The sequence below is a fragment of the Chelonoidis abingdonii genome, unplaced genomic scaffold (assembly GCF_003597395.2).
Source record: "Chelonoidis abingdonii isolate Lonesome George unplaced genomic scaffold, CheloAbing_2.0 scaffold0533, whole genome shotgun sequence".
Taxonomy (NCBI): domain Eukaryota; kingdom Metazoa; phylum Chordata; order Testudines; family Testudinidae; genus Chelonoidis; species Chelonoidis abingdonii.
Genome location: NW_027424794.1, coordinates 11,764 through 20,334, shown reverse-complemented (window position 1 = coordinate 20,334; position 8,571 = coordinate 11,764). Strand labels below are relative to the sequence as shown.

Below are 8,571 nucleotides of genomic sequence, written 5' to 3'. Positions count from 1 at the left end.
TCTTGCACAAATGAACAAGGGCAGCCACCTCCTAAATCTTTGTGGCCATTGATCCAGGTCCCAGTGAAATCAATGGGAAGCTTTCACTGGCTTTCACAGTAAGAACACAGCCCCACTGGTGGTGCTAGACTTCCTACTTCAGCTGTAGGCCCAGAGCAGTCATGGAGTGGCATGGAAGCAGCATCTTGTGATAAAATGTGGCAGGACGCATTTGGGCATGCATTTCCCCAGAGCCCTCACTGCTTGATTTTGCTATAATGTCTCTGCTGCAAAGCTTGCTGAATCACTCCTTCCATGGGTCTTTGCACTTTTATGACTGAGGCCTGTAACTTTACTGCATGAGCATGCAGAATAGAAATCGACATATTGTTAAATCTCTTATTTAAGTGATTGCTTAGGACTAGAGTGAGCTGACTTTTTGAAACTGAAACTTTTTTACCAGCAAAATGCGGATTTAGATAAACTGAATTACTTAGTGTTGATTTCACTGAATTGTTTTGGTAAGGGTGGAAGGGAAACATTTTAAAAATTTCAGAAAGAAATAAATATTTTGCTTTGATTTTTCTAAAAATATCTTTCAGGTTTTTTGGTTCAAAGTGATGTTTTTTTTTAACATTTCCTGTACTTTTATTTTAAAAATATATTAAAAATTGCACAAAACCATATCAACATATTTCATTAATGGTCAAACAAAATATTTCATTTGACCCTAAAGGAATTTGTTTTTAAACTTTTCAATTTATCAAAATTTTTGTTTTGGATCAAGCCAAAACAGTTTCTCTCTCCCACCATTTATCTTTGGAATTTCCAGTGAACTGAAAAATCTATTTACACGGCTCTACTTAGAAGCGATGGCTGTTCCCACCTACCATTTCCTAGAGGGCTAAGTCTCCATGGCTACACTTCTCAAGATTCCTCTTCCTGAACATTAGAAGACAACTGAAGACTTTGACACAGGAGTTCCTGTGTCTCTTGTGATGGAGAAAGAGGTTAATGGAATGAACCAGATCTGAATCACGTTTGCAACAGAAAGGCCTCAATCCTATAGTACAATCTGTTGGTAAAACACCTATTTGTAAGTGTGAGGCATAGAGCAACCAAAGGGACAAAAGACCAAATTGGTAAAGATATTTAGATATTGTTCTGCACCATATCACAAGGCCTGAGTGATTTAGATTGCTGAACCCTATTTTCAAAAGCAATTTGGACACTTAGAATCCTAAGCCACAGTCTGACTGAGGCTGCTTAGAAGCTTTCAGTTTTGAAAAGGCAGTGTGGCTAAGTCCCTTAGCTCCTGTAATGCCAAGTGGAGAAATGCCTAAAAAACTGGGCTTAACTGTCAACACGCACCAAAAGTTTGCCTGAAAGATGGATCCAAAGCAAAATGGCGTAGCTTGCAAAGAAAGCACCTTGAAATGCCTCTGGGAACGCATTACCCAAGGCAATGACATGTTCCCACTATATGATACAATCTAAATATTTCTGCTGTAACTTCCCAGCTCGTTGGCTTTTAGCTCATGCTAAGTTGGCAGCAATAGGGCTTTGGGTGGGTTATTCACTTAGGGATGCCACAAAGAGCACTCTGAGCCTTGTGTCTGTTCATCAGCAGGGGAATCAGATTCCTTCACCCTCCCCACCATCTTGGATGTGTGGATTCTGTGCTCACTTCTTCCATTTGGTGGCGGGCACTCTCTGTGTTGCATCAGAGCTAGGACACGCAGACCCCCACCAAGGCGATGGGAGTGCCTGAGGCCTAGAGCAGTATGGGATGGAGGTGAAGGGCTCGGTGCTGTTTCTTTGCTCTTGCTGAGGGACAGGTCAGTGTGAAGTGGACCCAGGAGCCAAGAGCATGGTTGAGGAATTGGACCTCCAGTGTTGTTTCTAGGCATACAACCTAAGAAGTGCCACAAACACCGTAGCTCGGCAGGTACATGGATCAATTTCCTTGGCTTAGGTCCTCTGTCCTCTGACGCTTTAAAGGGGCCTCTCAAGAGGCTTCCACGGCCCCTCATTGTTTCCATTCATGAAATGGAGCCAGTGGGAGTTTACTGGAAGCCGATCTGAGGTCACCTACTGAGAGTTAGGAGGGATATTGGCAGGCCTCTAACGTGTCCAAATTCCAATACAGAGAGAGGAAGAGTCGAGTAAAACAGCTGTGGAACCAACTCAGAAGTTGAAAATGATCCATCCTGAACAGTGTCTGTATACTTAAGAATTACACATATGATCAACGAAAATCCAATATTTGCTTTTATAATGAAGCTTTCTTTAGCAAAAAGATCTGTACTATTATCTGATATCCTTCTTAAGTAGAAGGAATCAGATAATTAGTTAAGATCTCTAAGGCCCATGCCATCACTTGGTGAAAATATGAGAAGACAGGCGAGGGGGCATGTCATATTGAAAGATGGAGTTTGAAAACAATGAAAGGGACTAACTCTCAGCAGAGCTTTGAAAGTTTGCTTCAAAGACATGTGTAAAGTTGTCTACACAACAAGAAGAGAGACCATTTTTCCCAAAGATCTTGTTGGGTCTTAGTTTTTGCAGAGTGAGGGATGGAGACGGTCTTAGATCTGAGGCTTTGTGATTTGGGAGAGTGGTTGATGTCAAAAGATTGCTGAGGAAGGGATTGGCAGGCCGCCAACCTGCCAAATTCAATACAGAGAGAGAAGAGTCTGAGTAAACAGCTTGTGAACAACTCAGAAGTGAAAATTACCCATCTGAACATTGTCATGTATACTTAAGAGTTACAAATATGGTCAAAGAAAGTCAGTATTGCTTGTATGAATAATTTGCTTAGCAAAAACGGGGATAAATTCTCAGTGAATGCTATGTCAATGGGATAGTTTGAGTGTCTCAAATGGCTGCTTGATCTGACCATATCATTGCAATTGTGGTTTCATGACACAACGTTGTGCTGCCACAGGGAATAACTAACTCTTCGTTTATGATGGACCAATTTGTCTATGGCTGCATAAGGAGAAGAGAGGGTTTCAAGCCATAATCTCTTTCCTCCTACCCCCATGTACAGATTTTGAAAAGCCATACAAAATACTAATGTCTTCTTTATCCTTGATGACATGGTCCCACTACTGTTTTTGTAGCAGCCTCCATCTGTGACACCCAACACACCAAGGATTTAACTGGGGATCTCCGGATGTAAAGGCAGGAGATGGTAGAGCTTGAATTAAAGAACAACAGCTTCAGCACTTAGGTACACTGGAAGGTCAGAGACACACATTCACTAGTGAGTTACACTTTCACTGCGAATGGTATCAAGTGCCTATATGAGATGGGAGGTCCCAGCACCAGTCATGCTGCTCGACTTCCCACACTTTCCACAACAGTGGCACCGCAGACTAAGCATAGGGTGGAATACAAGATAACATCCTGGAATGGAAGCAGCAGTGGCCACATCACCAGGCATTTCCTCAGAACTCCCATCATCCTGTGCAGCAGGGTGTCTCTGAGAACTGATGCTGCAGTGAAATCCCATTGCCCCAGTCTTGTCACAAGCTCTGGGTTCCTGTCAGCTGAGTCCCATTTATTTCACGGTTTTTAGAAAGAGAAATTTCCAAGCATTCTTTCATTCCCTATTTTTAGCAGTGTGATTAAGGTGATGCAAAAGCACTGAAGTCAATGATGTGTCCTAGAATATGAGTTTTGTTTGGTTAAGGCCTGATCCAATGGCTGTTCACATACAGAAGGTCCACAGAGCTTGTTGCCTTTTGCCCAAGTTCTCGAGGTCCTTTCTAAGCATAGGAGTGAAATGAGGGAAGCTGACACAGGATTTCTGTGCCCTCTTCTTATGTTGAGGACACAAGTAGAAGGAACCAGATATTAGCAAGATCTCTAAGGCCATCACTTGGTGAAAATAGGAGAAGGCAGGCGAGGAAGTGTGTCATATTGAAAGATGGAGTTTGAAAACAATGAATGGGACTAACTCTCAGCAGAGCTTTGAAAGTTTGCTTCAAAGAGATGTTTAAAGTTGTCTAGAGGAGTGCTTCTTCAAAACTATTTCCAGTGAAGAAACTTGAAAAGCCACTGGGCGCTCATTAACCGAGGCAATGACGCACTGCCACTGCATATTTATTTTAAATACTTCTGCTGTGACTTCACAGGAAAAGAGAGAGACAATTTTTGCAAAAGATTTTGTTGGGTCTTAGATTTTGCAGAGTGAGGGATGGAGACGGTCTTAGACCTGAGGGTTTGTGATTTGGGAGAGTGGTTGATGTGAAAAGATTGCTGAGGGCTGCCTTGACCAATCCACTTCTCTAGTTCACTAGGTTGGCCTGGCAGAATTGACAGACAGGAAAGGACACCCTAACAAAAAGGCTAGTAAATATGTTAGGATGAAATTTACAAAGCAGAAAATTCATATAGCAGGGAGTAACTGATGACCTTATAAATCACCCTCATCAACTGTTTCCTGTTGTTCAGACCGGAACAACTTTGCTCCGTGAGCAAGGTTAGAAGCAGGGAAATAAAACCCATCACCATCCAGGTAAGTTTGAGATCTGCAAATACAACCCATGTGAGTTTTCCAGCAAGGCTGAGTATTTTATGCTGTTCTTTTCCTGCCCAGCTCTAACCAAATGTAAAAAAAAAGAAAGAGAGAACTTATTAGGATTCATTCCAATTTAATTCCCCGCTCCATCAATCAGTCTCCAACTAATTCACCTAAAATACGATGAAATGACTCTAAAATCTTCATTGCAAGCTTCGCACTTGAAAAATCTTCATATTATTTTAATTTTAGTTTTGAAAAATGTAAAAAAAAGGTTTTATTAGATGCTTGTCTGTAAGTTATGACCATCCCCACATCATATTTACTCCATCCCAGTTTATGATGACACATAATACTCTTGTTTGACAAAGAGAAAATTTAATTCCAGTCACCTTATGTTAAATGGTAACACAAAAAGGGTCAAGTTCGCGAGTAGGCTTCAGCTGATTTCCACTACTTCTAGTGTCAGAGTTAACTGGTCAATCAACAGTGTTTATGGCTACTTTGTGTTTTTGGAGCAGCATTAATAATTTAAAGTGTATCCATGAGTCCTGCTGACAAATTAGTGTTTTCAATTTTAGTTGAAATTTGCGTTTGTGTAAAGCTGGTCAAAATTCTGCCCTGAAACCATTTTTTTCCCAGTTAAAATGACTTTTCAACTAAATGTAAATGTTGTGAAATACTTTTGTGATGAAAATAATCAGCCAGTTTTCAAACAATGGTTACTGAATGAGATAACTCGGTTTCATGTTTGCATGTACAAATAAAAACTTTTTTGAGCATTTATGTGCTCAGATGCAAAGGTAAAGATATGGTTATCCTTGGTTGAAAAAATGGGATTTCTGAATGTGTTTAACAATGCAGTAGGAATAATATAGAATGAGTATCATGGAAGGGCTGATTACAAAGCATAGTTAAGGTTAAATATTTCACTTACATTTAAAGTCTGTGAGATTCACAATGGGGGAAGAATAGAATGAATCAGCTTCAGTGTTTCCACTCTAATTATTTGGAGTATATACTGTTCATGGCAATATGCACTCAAGCCAATTTCCTCTAGTTCCTTGACTTACATAGTGCTCATTTTCATTTTTGGACAAAAGTCTATCACTTCAGTCAATGCATCTTGACATTTATATCATCACTAGTCAATATGCATTGATTGTTCCTCTCCTTCTTTTGTGTCATGGCAGGTGGATTAGCGATATTCCATTTACCCATTATTTATACTGAGTCCATGGAGCCCACACAGAATGTGACTGAATTCATCCTTTTGGGACTTTGCCACAATACGATGTTACAACCTGTGTGTTTTGTGTTCTTTGTACTCCTCTATATTCGCTACTGTGCTGGGAAACTTCTAATTATTGTCACTGTAAAGAACAGCCAGTATCTGTAGTCTCCCATGTATTTCTTCCTCAGCTACCTGTCTTTGTAGACATGTGCTTTTCCTCTGTCACAACCCCAAAACTGACTGCGGACCTCTTCGTGGAGAGGAAAACCATCTCCTTTTGATGGCTAGCACCATTTGGCCATTTCTTCGGGTGCACTGGAATCTTCCTCCTCACAGTGATGGCGTACGATCGTTACATCGCGATCTGCAAACCCCTCCATTACACAACCATCATGACCGGGTGTGTTTGCGGCTCCCTTGTGATGGCTTCGCTGGGTGGGTGGATTTGTGCATTCCATAGTTCAGACTCTCCTGACCATCCAGTTACCTTTCTGTGGGCCCAACGAGAATTGACCACTATTTTCTGCGATGTGCACCTTGCTGAAACTGGCCTGCACTGACACTTATCGTGTTGGTGTCATGGTCATTGCCAATAGTGGGATGATTTCCCTGACCTGTTTTGGTTGTGTGGCTGGTTGTGTCCTATGTCATCTACTTAGTCTCCTTGAGAACTCGCGTCCTCCGAAGGTCGTCGCAAAGCTCTTTCCACCTGTGCCTCCATATTGGCTGTAGTGATTATATTTTTTCGGGCCATGTATCTTCATGTATTTAAGACCTTCCACCACTTCTCAGAGGATAAGATGGTCACGGTGTTCTACACCATTATCACCCCTATGGTGAATCCCTTGATCTATACCCTGTGCAATGAGGAGGTGAAAAATGCCATGAGAAAATTATGGAGCAGAAAAGCGAAGATAGGGGTGAAATGAAAAATGTGCTGTGTGGAATGATGGTAGTTCTGCCAAGTAATGCTATTCATCAGGAATTTTAGAGAAAAGAGATCTTAATATCACAAGTGTTCAGTTTTTCTGTGAAAATTTCCAATGATTTCCTCTGAATCCTGTTATGTATAGCCTATAGGATTAACCTGCTTACACACATATATGCTATAACAAAAGATTATATATAATATTTTCTTATATTTTAAGTATTTGGTTTTTTGTACTAATTTTGTAGATGTATAATAAAGTCAGTTTGGCTGTAATGCAACAGACCTACAGGCCATATCCCGTATGTTACGCTAAGGCAAAGTTAGCATATCTATATTAAGACATTTTATCCAGAAAGAAAAGTTGATCTACATCTTGTTACCTTAATAGCTTAGAGCTTTTATCTAGACCAATAGACAATGGAACAATGGCATAGGGGGCGGTTTCAATTTGTACCCACAGACTTAACAGGTACACCACAGGGAAAGAACTGAAATGACTAAAAAACAGAACTAATATAAGTGCTTAGGTACATGTTATCAATACGCGCATACATACTAGCCTATAGGGTAAGCAAAGCCTAACATTTTGTGGGTGAGGAATGAAATTTGGGCACAAGAGGAAGGATTTCTGGCACTTGTGCTCTCTAAAAGAGATGACCCACCTCGCTAGAGTATTCTATTTCTACTCTATCTCTAGTCCTCTTCTCTTGTTTTCTATCTCTCTACTACGACTATTTAGTGGGATGTGCTTGTTCTTAACTTTCTAAGTTTCAGGGGAACTAGCAAAGTTTGGTTTCCCTAAACTTTTATTCTTACTTTGTTTCTTAGGTTTTCTGTTTAAGTTCAAGTTAGTCAAGTAAACCCTAAGTTAGTTCTGATAGCTCTGAGCATTAGTTTCTTCTAAGCACTGCACCTCTCACTGAAGAATTGAGAAACCCCAACCGCGAGGCTGGGCCTGTGTCTCATCTTCTGATCAAACAGACTAGTGATCCTAAGACCCACATTAATTAATATTAATAACCAATTATTAATAAATTATTACCAGGTTATCAAGGAAGGGTGTGAGTATATTAAGCAAAGCTTTGTACCATATAACACTATATTACCATATGTATCTTTGGAATATCAGTAATGCAATTGTAACTTTGTAACTCTGATTATTTTACCGTTTACTTCCTATTTCATTGATTTGAATAAAAAGTCTTTACAGCTGTATCTGTGAGCTTCCTTTCATACCCCCGAAGGTCTTTGTAAATTCTGTGGAGCCTGATTTGGGACAAGAAATTTCATCTTCTGATCAAACAGACTAGTGATCCTAAGACCCACACTAATTAATATTAATAACCAATTATTAATAATATATTAATTTAATTAAATCAGAATTAAATCGCTAGCTTACATTAATATTATTAGTACACCCTAAATCAGGCTACATATTACCATTCTACTTTGATGTGAACCCTTCCAACATTTAAGATTCAGTGAAAAGCTCTTTGTTCAATTTTATACCTAATTTCAGTTAGATTATTTGTGGTCATTATTGTAGTCCCAGTACCACTGGAGCAGTATGACCCATCGATAGCCCTGGGCTCCGACTCTGAAGTCATGGGGTGCTAGTTTTGGTTCTGTTCCATTATGAATTTGGGTCAGTCACTTCCTTTCTCTGGACCTCTGCTTCCCTCCCATTTTTTGCCATTTTAGACTGTAATCTCTTCGGGGCAGGTACGGTCTTTTACTATGTTTGTACAGCACCAAGCACATGGAGTCCCAGTTTCACTTGAGGCCACTAGGCAATGCTGAAATACGACTAATAGTAATAGTTTTGCATTATATTCTCATGAACATGTAGGCATGTGCTCACTATGAGGATCTGTTAAATGCAATGTAAATAGAATGTGT

The 8,571-nt window shown here is 40.1% G+C and overlaps 1 pseudogene; it reads left to right on the top strand.

The window, feature by feature from the left end:
- The first annotated feature begins 5,744 nt into the window (after nucleotides 1–5,744).
- Nucleotides 5,745–6,670, top strand: LOC142046029 (olfactory receptor 4S2-like; annotated as a pseudogene).
- Nucleotides 6,671–8,571: the final 1,901 nt, after the last annotated feature.